Consider the following 12,832-nt stretch of genomic DNA (forward strand, 5'->3'; position numbering starts at 1 on the left):
TTTTTTTTTCCAAGGAGCGTGCATCTTTTAATTTCATGGCTGCAGTCACTATCTGCAGTAATTTTGGAGCCCAAAAAAATAAAAGACTCTCACTGTTTCTAGTGTTTCCCCATCTATTTGCCATGAGGTGATGAGACCAGATGCCCTGATCTTAGTTTTCTGAATGTTGAGCTTTAAGCCCACTTTTTCACTGTCTTTCATTTTCATCAAGAGGCTCTTTAGTTCTTCTTTACTTTCTGCCAAAAGGGTCATGTCATCTGCATATCTGAGGTTATTGATATTTTTCCCAGAAATCTTGATTCCAGCTTGTGCTTCATCCAGCCTGAAATCTCGAATGATGTACTTTGCATGTGAATTAAATAAGCATGGTAACAATATACAGCCTTGACATACTCTTTTTCCAATTTGGAACCGGTCTGTTGTTCCATGCCCAGTTCTAACTGTTGCTTCTTGACCTGAATACAGATTTCTCAGGAGGCAGGTAAGTTGGTCTGGTATTCCCAACTCCTGAAGAATTTTCCACAATTTGTTGTAATCTACACAGTCAAAGGCTTTGGCGTAGTCAATAAAGCAGAAGTAGACATTTTTTTTGGCACTCTCTTGCTTTTTCGATGATGTGGATGGTGGCAATTTGACCTCTGGTTCCTCTGCCTTTTCTAAATCCAGCTTGAACATCTGGAAGTTCACAGTTCACGTACTATTGAAGCCTGGCTTGGAGAATTTTGAGCATAACACTGCTAGCGTGTGAGATGAGTGCAATTGGGCGGTAGTTTGAACATTCTTTGGCATTGCCCTTCTTTGGGATTGGAATGAAAACTGACCTTTCCCAGTCCTGTGGCCACTGCTGAGTTGTACAAATTTGTTGGGATATTGAGTGCAGCAGTGTCACAGTATCATCTTTTAGGATTTGAAACAGCTCAACTGGATTTCCATCACCTCCACAAGCTTTGTTCATAGTAATGCTTCCTAAGGCCCACTTGACTTCGTGTTCCAGGACATCTGACTCTAGTTGAGTGATCATACCATTGTAGTTATCTGGGTCATGAAGATCTTTTTTGTACAGTTCTTTTGTGTATTCTTGCCCCTTCTTCTTAATATCTTCTGCTTCTGTTAGGTCCATACTATTTCTGTCCTTTATGGTGCCCATCTTTGCATGAAATGTTCCCTTGGTATCTCATTTTCTTGAAGAGATCGCTAGTCTTTACATTCTGTTGTTTTCTCTTGAAGAGAAGCTTAAGGCAAAGGAGAAAAGGAAAAATACACCCATTTGGGTGTGGAGTTTCAAAGAATAGCAGGGAGAGATAAGAATGCCTTCATCAGTGATCAATGTAAAGAAATAGAGGGAAGCAATAGAATGGAATACCCATCATATAGTTTTAAGAAATGAACTTGCTCTTAGATAATTAAAGTTTTACATTATGTCATTATTACATCCCCTATAGTTTTTGTTCAGTCACTAAGTTGTGGCTGACTCTGCGACCTCATGGACTGCAGTATACCAAGTTCCTCTGTCTTCTACTATCTCCTGGAAGTGAAAGTGAAAGTTTCTCTGTCATGTCTGACTCTTAGCAACCCCATGGACTATACAGTCCATGGAGTTCTCTAGGCCAGAATACTGGAGTGGGTAGCCTTCCCTTCTCCAGGGGATCTTCCCAACCCAAGGATCGCACCCAGGTCTCCCACATTGCAGTCAGATTCTTTGCCAGTTGAGCCACAAGGGAAGCCCACTACCTCGCAGTTTGCTCAAATTTATGTCCATTGAGTACGTAACATTTCCAGGTTCCTATGCAATATTGTTCTTTACAGCATCAGACTTTAGTTTCATCACCACATACATCCACAACTGAGCATCGTTTCTGCTTTGGCCCAACATCTTCATTCTTTCTGGAGCCATTAGTAATTGTCCTCTACTCTTCCCCCAAAGCATATTGTACACCTTCTGACCTGGGGACTCATCTTTCAGTTTCGTATCTTTTTGCCTTTTCATACTCTTCATGGGGTTCTCATGGCAAGAATACTGAAGTGGGTTGCAGTTACCTCCCCTAGTGGCCACGTTTTGTCAGAACTCTTTACTATGACCCATCTGTTTTGGGTGGCCCTGCATGGCATGGCTCATAGCTTCATTGAGTTACTCAAGCCCCTTCACCATGACATGGTGGTGGTCCATCAATGGGTCCCCTGCAGCAGTGGTACTCAATTAGGGAATATTGCCTCTTGGTGGGGAGAGGGCACATTGGAAAATCTCTGGAAACATTTTTGGTGTCATAACCAAGGAGTCAGGACTGGTATCTAGTGGGAAGAGGCCAGGAATATTGCAAAACATCCTACACTGTACAAGGCAATTCCCAACAACAAAGAATTAACCAGCCCAAAATGTCAGTAGTTGTGCTATTGAGAAATTCTGACCTACAGAATTCTACTGCTAGGTAGTAAGGTTTTAGGTATGAAAGTTTTATTGTTCAGCATTCTTTTCTGCAGCATAAAAAGTGTGTGTATTTACACTCATTGCATATCTTGTGATTATAATGTTATGAACCTTGTCAATTCAAAGAAACGTTGTATCATTACAGCTGTTATTAGTATACATCTGCTCAAAGTACAAATGTCACAATTTTGAGTATTATAAAAATAATACTTTATTGAAATACATTTCTTAAGAGATTGAATTTTTTTATCATTTAAGTAAAGTGTTCATGGATGAGTGTTATTTATTGCTGTAATCTGACTGAGTTCAACATAATTCTTTTTCTCTTTTTCAACTTAAGAGATGTAAAGGCCAAAATGTCTATTTGAGAGGAATTAAAAAATGTTATACAGTAATGTGTTTTAATAATTTTTACTCCTTCAGTGTTGTATGCCAAAAATCATTACTTACAGTGGTTTATCAGAATATTTTAAATGACATATCAGTTAGGTTTTCCAGTTTAGAAGCAAAGCATTGGAATCTTGATTTAGAAAATGATTCCTTACTGAGTCACTAATTTTCTCATTATTGACTGTTTAGTCCCCTGATTGTTATGTCCTGAAACAATGTATCACAATAAATTTAGGGTGGGTAAGAGGCATTCCTTTTGGAAAGGCCGAAGAGACAATTCCGTGTACTTAAGTATCTAAAGCAGTGTCTGATTTAAGTGATTGTTTATTAGTAGTTGTATAGGTGGCGGGATGAACAATGGAAGTAATGAACACTTTAGGATTAAATACTATTGTAATAGTCCAAAGCTGGACATGACAGCTGATAGCAAAGAAGCTAGCTTCCCTTGTGGCTCAGACAAGTCTGCCTGCAATGCGGGAGACCCAGGCTAAAGCTGATGAGAATATTCTGGATATATTCCAAAGACAGATCTAACAGAATTTACTCAAGGTTTGGATGAGAGTAGGAACAGCATCAGCTATCAATGCATAGTTTTTGCCCTAAACTACTAGAAGAGTTACCATTTTACTGAGGTGAAGAAGGTTGAGAGGAAAAGAATGAGAAAGATATTGCATTGGCCAACAAGTTTGTTTGGGTTTTTCTGTAACATCTTGTGGAAAAACCTGAATGCCCTCCAGTTAAAAATAAATACAAAAAGAAAAACCTGAGCAAGCTTTTTGGCCAACCCAATACAAGTAAAATTTTCCATGTCCATTTACCTCAGTGCCACATTTGTTTTTCTAAGCTTAATTTAGCTATAGAAACATGTAGTTATCTATCAATGTATGAATAATTATTACTTTTAGTCTAATTGAAAGAGCTGTGTCATCACAAAATGATGGGGTATTCTCCCTGTTTTCAATTCTGACACCTAAAATTCAAATGCTTGACAATGTTAACTGTAACTCTTCCACTAACTAATGTTCATTATCTGGTTTATCTGGTTTATTAGATGTACCTTAAGGACAGGTTTTATAGTTAAAAGCTGTTCAGTGTTTCAATAATGTTTTAATCTCTTTTTACTATATTTTAAATCAATGACATTATGCACAGGTATCTTTAGGATGGGTTTAATATCAACCAGTTGGCTCTTGGATAAAAATAGACTTCTCAAACTCATAAACATCAAAATAATGATTTTCCTTGAGAACATTGAATCATAGTTTTTCTGACATGGTCAGAATAATTCAAATTAGCTCAAGTGCAACTGCAATTCATAATTCTTGATTTATATTAATTCTGATTAACATGCTTTTCTAAGGAAAAGCATCACTACGAACAAAGCTAGTGGAGGTGATGGAATTCCAGTTGAGCTGTTTCAAATCCTAAAAGATAATGCTGTGAAAGTGCTGCACTCAATATGCCAGCAAATTTGGAAAACTCAGCAGTGGCCACAGGACTGGAAAAGGTCAGTTTTCATTCCAATCCCAAAGAAAGGCAATGCCAAAGAATGCTGGAACAACCGCACAATTGCACTCATCTCAAACACTAGTATAGTAGTGCTCAAAATTCTCCAAGCCAGGCTTCAGCAATACGTGAATCGTGAACTTCCAGATGTTTAAGCTGGTTTTAGAAAAGGCAGAGGAACCAGAGATCAAATTGCCAACATCTGCTGGATCATTGAAAAAGCAAGAGAGTTCCAGAAAAACATCTATTTCTGCTTTATTGACTACTCCAAAGCCTTCAACTGCATGGATCACAATAAACTGTGGAAAATTCTGAAAGAGATGGGAATACCAGACCATCTGACCTGTTTCTTGAGAAACCTGTATGCAGGTCAGGAAGCAACAGTTAGAACTGGACATGGAACAAGATACTGGTTCCAAATAGGAAAAAAGGAGTACGTCAAGGCTGTATATTGTCACCCTGCTTATTTAACTTATATGCAGAATACATCATGAGAAATGGTGGGCTGGAAGAAGCACAAGCTGGAATCAAGATTGCCGGGAGAAATATCAATAACCTCAGATATGCAGATGACACCACTCTGATGGCTGAAAGTGAAGAGGAACTAAAAAGTCTCTTAATGAAAGTGAAGGACAGTGAAAAAGTTGGCTTAAAGCTCAACATTCAGAAAACTAAGATCATGGCATCTGGTCTCGTCACTTCATGGGAAATAGATGGGGAAACAGTGGAAAAGGTGTCAGCCTTTATTTTTTTGGGCCCCAAAATCACTATAGATGGTGATTGCAGCCATGAAATTAAAAGATGCTTACTCCTTGGAAGGAAAGTTATGACCAACCTAGATAACACATTTAAAAGCAGAGACATTACTTTGCCAACAAAGGTCTGTCTAGTCAAGGCTATGGTTTTTCCAGTAGTCATGTGTGGATGTGAGAGTTGGACTGTGAAGAAAGCTGAGCACCGAAGAATTGATGCTTTTGAACTGTGGTGTTGGAGAAAGACTCTTGAGAGTCCCTTGGACTGCAAGGAGATCCAACCAGTCCATCCTAAAGGAGACCCAGTCCTGGGTGTTCATTGGAAGGACTGATGCTGAAGCTGAAACTCCAGTACTTTGGCCACCTCATGCAAAGAGTTGACTCACTGGAAAAGACCCTAATACTGGGAAGGATTGGGGGCAGGAGGAGAAGGGGATGACAGAGGATGAGATGGCTGGATGGCATCACCGACTCGATGGACATGGGTTTGGGTGGACTCCGGGAGTTGGTGATGGACAGGGAGGCCTGGCGTGCTGTGATTCATGGGGTCGCAAAGAGACAGACACGACTGAGTGACTGAACTGAACTGAACTGATTAACATGCAATATTACATAAGTATTTTCTACCTTGACTAGACTAATCCAGACAGGCACATTTTCTCTTAGTAAATTTTTATTACTTCTGATTTTTATTCCCCCAGTTTGTTTCAGCAGAGAAAGTAAGATACGCAAAGACAAAAAACAGCGTTTCAATGAGAGATCACTTACTACCCTGTATTAAGATCTATTGAAAACTTAAACCAAAACCTATGTAAATTAATATTATTTTCTATTTTTAGGAGTTGACATACATACTGGAAGTGTGCCTTATCTAATTTCACCAAGTACAAGGTTCTGAGGTTTTGGGTTCTTAGAGTTCTGTGGAGAGACAGGTACATACCTATTAACTTTATTAACATGTTTGTGAGAAATGTGACGTAAGTAAATATTAAAGGACCATAAACAAGAAATTCCTATAGCTATAGTTATAGACATTATCTTTGCACTGATAGCACTTCTTTTAGAGTTCACTAATATAATTTTGCTTCTTTTTTCCTTCATAGTCTGTTTTCCTCATAAGTAAGCCTCACATTCTGTGTCTCCTACTTCCCTGAATCTACTTATGATGTTCCTGCCATCTCTGCTGGATGATAACAACTGCAAGCCCAATGCTCGCTGTTAAGCAAGCAAGCCAAAAAGCTAGGAGAACCATAGCTGCCCTTTTCAGAGTGACAGCATCTTCTGGGTAGCTAAAGCTTGGACTTCTAAGTAAAGATCCCTTCATGGAAACCACACATATAGGTAAAATATCTGAGTAGTCTCCAGCCTAATTGCTGTGCCCATTATATAAAGATCAGCTGCAGCTGAGGAAGCCTGTTTATGTCTTGTGTTTGAGTATCATAGTGTGTATTTAGTATTCAAAATTATGTGCTTGATATATGTTTTTGTTTTTTTCCTTATAAAACAGTTGATAAACCAGTTAGGCAAATAATTAAGAATTCCCATTTTGGGGACCTAAAGATTTTGTCACTAATTCCTATGTGTGGGGTGTATGTATGTGGGAGGGCATTCCCCATATCAGCAATTCTCTGACATCAGCTGGATGTCCTACAATTTGACTTGATTCTGACATTATGTATCTGGAGACAGTATTAGATTCCACAGGTTAAGGACTCAGTCCCACAAGACTGCCCTATAGTTCAGAAGAAAATTGTGAGCCCAGGTTGTTACCTGTGCTTCTGATGACCAGCTACAAATCAGAGGTTCCTAGGACTCACTCCTTGGGTTATAGGTTAAGAAGTCAGTCCTACAAGACTCCCACTCCCACTTCAGAAGCCAGTTGTTAAGTCTAGGTTATCACCTATGCTTCTCACCATATGCCATCCTTGGATTTGGTTAATTTGCTAAAGTGGCTCAAAAAACTCAGAGAAGTATTTTATATACTATATTATTGTTTTATTATAAAAGAATATTACTCAGGAACTGCAAAATAGAAGAGATGCATAGGGCAAGGTATCAGAAAAGGACTCAAAAGTTTCCATGCCCTCCCTGAGTGTGCCACTGTCCTGACTCTCTACCTGTTCACCAACCCAGGAGTTCTCTGACCCATCCTTTTAAAATTTTGTGGAGACTTCATTACATAGTCACAGTTGATTAAACTTTTGTCGGCCATAGGTGATTGATTCAACCTCCAGTCCCTTTCTTCTTTCCTCTCCCCTAGGACAGAGTGGGACTGAAAGTTCTAATTCTCTGTTTGAATTGGTTCCCCTGGCAGCCAGCAGCATCCTTAGGTGCTCTCCAAAAGTCATCTCATTAACATAGAACCAGCTGTAGGGGAAGGGGGCTTGTTATGAATAAGATATCTTCACCTTGATGGCTCTGGAGTGATTTAAGGAACTGAGGACAAGAGATCAAGTATTATAATAAAAGGTGCACACGTTGCTATCTGCCAAGTGTTTAGATTTGGGCCAGGAACCAAAGGCTAAATATGTATTTCTTATTATGTCCTATGATGTCTCTTATATGTGGAATCTAAAAAGAAATGACACAAATGAACTTATTTATTTAGCAGAAACAGACTCACAAACTTACAGATACCCAGGGTGGGGGACAGGGATAGTTACAGAGTTTGGGATGGACATGTACACACTGCTATATTTAAAATGGATAACCAACAGGACATACTGTCTGACAGGGAACTCTGCTCAATGATATGTGGCAGCCTGGGCGGGAGGGGAGTTTGGGGGAGAATGAATACATGTATATATATGGCTGAGTCCCTTTGCTGTCCACCTGAAACTGTCACAACATTCCTAATTGGCTGTACTTCCATATAAAATAAAAATTAAAAAAAAAACTCTACGTCACAGAAACTAACTGAAGAGATGTCTTATCATCTGGTATAATCTAATTGTAGAGTGTGGCCCGTAGAGCTATGAGTTCAAAATAGAAATATAACTGATTCACCTGTCTATCCAATTTGACAGATTGAGGGCTGTTTTCTTTTTTTTTTGTCTTCTAGGAAATAGTAAAGCTCTAGTTATTTTTTGAGAAGTTGTTACTGAACCAAATTTGTGTCCACTTGCCTGCCTTGTAGCAAAGCCAACTACTGGCACTAGTAGGTTGTGGTAAAGGAGAGTACAACATTTATTTGCAGGGCCCCAAGCAAGGAGAGGGGCTTCCCTGATGGCTCAGCAGGTGAAGAATCCTGCAGTGCAGGAGACACGGGAGACATGGGTTTAATCCCTGTGTTGGGAAGATCCTCTGGAGGAGGAAAATGGTAACCCATTCCAGTATTCTTGCCTGAAAAATCCTGTGGACAGAGGAGCCTGGCAGGCTACAGTCCATGGGATCGCAAAGAGTGGAACATGACTGAGCAAGCAACTGACAGAAGCAAGGAAAAAGGGCTGTTTGTGTTCAAAACACCCAACCCCGCAGTGGCTTTCATGGAAGGGTTTTTAAAGGCAATGGGATGAGGGTTTCAACTCGTGGACTTACTTCTAATTGGTTAGTGGTGAGGTAACAGCATGACCTTTCAGGAATCTCAGCCATCAGCTTTATGGTTCCAACCTATCAGGGGTCTGTGTGCTTGTGGTCAGCATCACCTTCTTCCATTTGGGTAGGGGGTTCTTAGTTTCTATGGACCAACAGGGAGATATGCATCAGATTGTTAGGTGTATCCCTTGAGGGAAAACTAGGTCTCTTTTTTTTCCACTATCATTACTTTTCTTCCTTTACTGCTTTTCCTTTTTTTCTGTATTCTCTCACTTCCCTAATTAGTAACTATTTGACCCTGCTCTTTGGAACTCAAGGAAGGCCTAGGAGATTAAAGCCTTTTTCTGCAAACAACAAACAGGAGACATGGAGGGGCTTTTGTACCCAGGAGGGCCCCGCAGGATCCTGCTCAGTTTCAAAGTCAAGAATTAAAATTTTAAATCACATCAAAGGGATTAGAAATATTACATATTCCTTTATTATAAATCAGCTTCCTTGAAGATTTGCCTGCTTCTTAGAAAATAGAAGTTTAATAATTATAGATAAGTAAAATATTTAAAAAAAAGTGATCTAATTAGTGATAACAGGATTGCTAGAATTTATTGACCAACTAAAAACAGCAACTTAGTGTATTAAACCGAAATGTCAAAATAATGTATGTTTTTATAGGTGTTACATTATTCTAACATAAGTGAAAGTGAAAGTCACTCAGTTGTGTCTGACTCTGCAACCTCATGGACTGTAGCCTGCTGGGCTCCTCTGTCCATGGCATTTTCCAGGCAAGAATACTGGAGTGGGTAGCCATTCCCTTCTTCAGGGGATCTTCCCAACCCAGGGATCGAACCCAGGACTCCCACATTGCAGGCGGATTCTTTACCATCTGAGCCACCATGGAAGCCCGTTCTAACATAAGGTAGCACTTAAATACAGCTATCAGTTTGCAGACCTAGTGGTAAATACAGTAATTGAAGTTCTAGAATTTATTTTAAAAGAAGCTTTAAACTCTACATAAGGGCAGATTTGATTTTATTTTATTTTTGGCTGTGCCGCATGGCTTGCAGGATCTTAGTTCCCACATCAGGGATCAAACCCAGACCCTGGGAGTGAAAGTCTCCAGTCTAACCATTAGACAGTCAGGAAATTGCCAAGGGCAGATTTTAATTCTTTTTTTAGGTAAGGTTTTGATTCCCAAGTCTTTAAGACAGTAGCACTTAGTATAGAGCTGTAGATAATGAAAAATAATTTAGAAAACAGTAATCTCTAATATTAGGAGAGAAAAACTAGCTCACCGTCAGTCGTAAAGCAATGACTAATAGTAAATAGTAAACATTTTCCTGTAAAAATCATTAAATCATAACATGAATAGTCATTTATTAATTGTTGGGAATGTTTGTTTCTTCCAAAATGGCTACCAATGAATTGCAATTGTTTTTACATTGTTTTCTCTTAAAACCTGAAGTAATTGCAAAGGAAATTTCAGAGAAAATACTAAGAAAAAAATTATTTTAAAAATTACTTTGAAATTCCACAGATTTTTTAAAAGTCACAGCTTAATATGCAGGTTAATCCTCAGGAAGACTGTAGGTCAGCTTTCTAGAGATCTCTGAAGTGCTTTCTATTCATTATTATTTCTCCTCAGCATCATTATATCTTGCAGATTATAGAATACTTGACATCCTTAAACACCAAACTCTGTTTCCTCACTTAGAGTGACTGTTAACTTCTGTTTCAGTACCCTTTCATATGATGCAGCCTGGAAACTCCAGAAATAAGCTTGGGCAAAATAGGAATTATCTTCCATATTTTCTTTTTGACAGGGACATTGATCATTGTCCTCTGCTGACATTGTCCATAATCTGAAACACTTGATTCATATATTTTGTCCAGTTTTCTATTTGTTATGCATGAATGTGCTCAGTTACTCAGTCATGCCTGACTCTTTGTGACTCCATGGAGTGTAGCCTGACAGGCTTCTCTGCCCATGGGATTATCTTGGCAAGAATACTGGAGTGGGTTGCCATTTTCTCCTCCAGAGGATCTTCCCAATCGGGGATCAAACCTGCATTTCCTGCATTAGCAGATGGATTCTTTATCAATGAGCCACCTGGGAAGCCCTATTTTTTATGGCAGGAGGTTAAAATCTGGTTCCTCTTATTCCACCATAGCTGGAAACTAAACTTCAAAGTGTTTAAAAAAGATTTTCTTGAAATTACATTCCTGGAGAAGGCACAAACTTTCCAGCTTTGCTACTAAATTATTTACCACTAAATACAGTTTTAGAATGAACAGTTTCACACACATTTATGTCACTTGCTTGGTCCCTAAAGTTGGCTGAGTTTGCACTGATTTCTAGTGTCACCTTTCCAGTCAGCTTTCTATTCTTAGACTTTTTCCTTTTACAACACGAGAGTTCCTACAACTGCTCAAGAAAAAAGGACAAAATTAATACACATGGCAATCCAAATCCTAATAGTAAAGGACATTTTCCCCAAAGAAGCCAAAAAACCTATAGAAACCTGATACCTAGATACACTTGCTTCACAAAACAAAACTGAGCTGCTCTAAGATATTTACATTCAAGATTCTTGAGGTTTTCCCAGGAACAATAGATTGATGACTTGACTTACATTTACTTTACGGGCCACTTTGTGGCTTACTTAGAGCAAAGAAATAATCTAAAGGTAAATTTAACCTCTTAAAAGGTAGACATATTATAATATTTAGATGGCATTTTCCCCAATTTGTATTCATCAGTGATTCAGAAGCATCTTGTAGTCCAGTTTGTTACCTTTTTGCATAAATGTAGTGAAATAGACAAATATTTGGTCTTTGTCTCTAGTTCCTCACACAAAACTAAAATTTCTGGAACTTCTTTAGTGATAAGCAGGGCTTTAGATCACTTCAGTATGGGGTCTGGTCACCAGAAAGGCCAGTCCGTTGTCGGGGGAGTGTGTAATTTCCTTGGCTCTGTCTCACATCTGCAAAGATTTGAAATGGCAGACCAGTATTACAGCTTGGTTACAGCTCAGTTTTATTTGGCAAGCAAAGGATAGTACACTCTTGAGGCATGAAAGTGGGCCAGCCCAAAAGGAGAGGCCTCAATCTGTCTTGACTTCCTCTTTTTATATGTTTTGTCTCCTCCCCCCTGAGCCTGCCCTATGCAAATTGGGCTAGCCAAGAAGGGGTGTGTTTGTTTGACCTGAAGTTATCACTCATGTCCCTGAATTTTCTTTTGTTCCATTTTCTCGGACTTTCCCCTTTCTTTGTCTTTTAGCCCCTGCTATTTTGGATTCCTTTTTCCTCTTCTAACTACCTAACACCATGATTAGAAGCTTGGCAGTTCTGTTGCCTGAAAACTACATAGATTTGCCTCTTGGTGAGTGCCTACTGCCCTTTGCCTGGGGTCCCCTTCCCAATAAACTCTCTTGCTTTGTCAGCACATGTATCTCCTCAGACTGTTAATTTTCAAGTGTTAGACAAGAGCCCCGTTTGGGGCCTGGAAAGGGTCTCCCTTCCTGTAATAGGCCTTGTCAAGAGCAAGTATTGTGGCCAGGCTTAGATCACAAAATTACTTAGGACAAAAATGGCTTCTCACATGTTTACAAAGCCATGCCTGGTTCTCTTTGCTGGGACCCCTTACCCTATCTGCTTATACTTTCAGTCCTACCCTCCAACCTTCAGAAAAGGGGAGGGGCTGGTGACTGGGTGTTTACAAGTTTTCAGTAACTTAATCGATCATGCCCATATAATGATACCTCCTTAAAAACCCCTAGTGGATGGAATCTGGAGAGTTTTTTATTTGATAAACTCATTGAGGTGCTGGGGTTAATGCACACAGAAAAGGCACTGAAATTTCACATCACTGCTGCCATATGTTGCCCTACATACCTCTTCCATTTGACTGTAGCTGAATTATATCTTCTCTAATAAACCAGTAGTCATAAGTAAATGCTTTTTTTTTTTATTCTGTGAGTTGTTCTGGTGAGCTACCAAATCTATGAAGAGGATTGAGGGAACCTTTGATATTTAATCTGCTGAGTAGAGATGTGAGTAGATTTTTCACATCATTTTTGGCCAGAATTTCAAGAAGGGGTGTCTCTTGTGGAACTGAGACACTTGTAGATCCTGGTGCTAACTCTGGGAGTTGGTGTCAGAAATAAATTATTGGAAACCTAGGTGATACAAGAGTTAGTTGATATGAATAACCAACAAATATCTACTTTTA

This window comes from Cervus canadensis, chromosome 7 (assembly GCF_019320065.1).
Source record: "Cervus canadensis isolate Bull #8, Minnesota chromosome 7, ASM1932006v1, whole genome shotgun sequence".
NCBI classification, from domain to species: domain Eukaryota; kingdom Metazoa; phylum Chordata; class Mammalia; order Artiodactyla; family Cervidae; genus Cervus; species Cervus canadensis.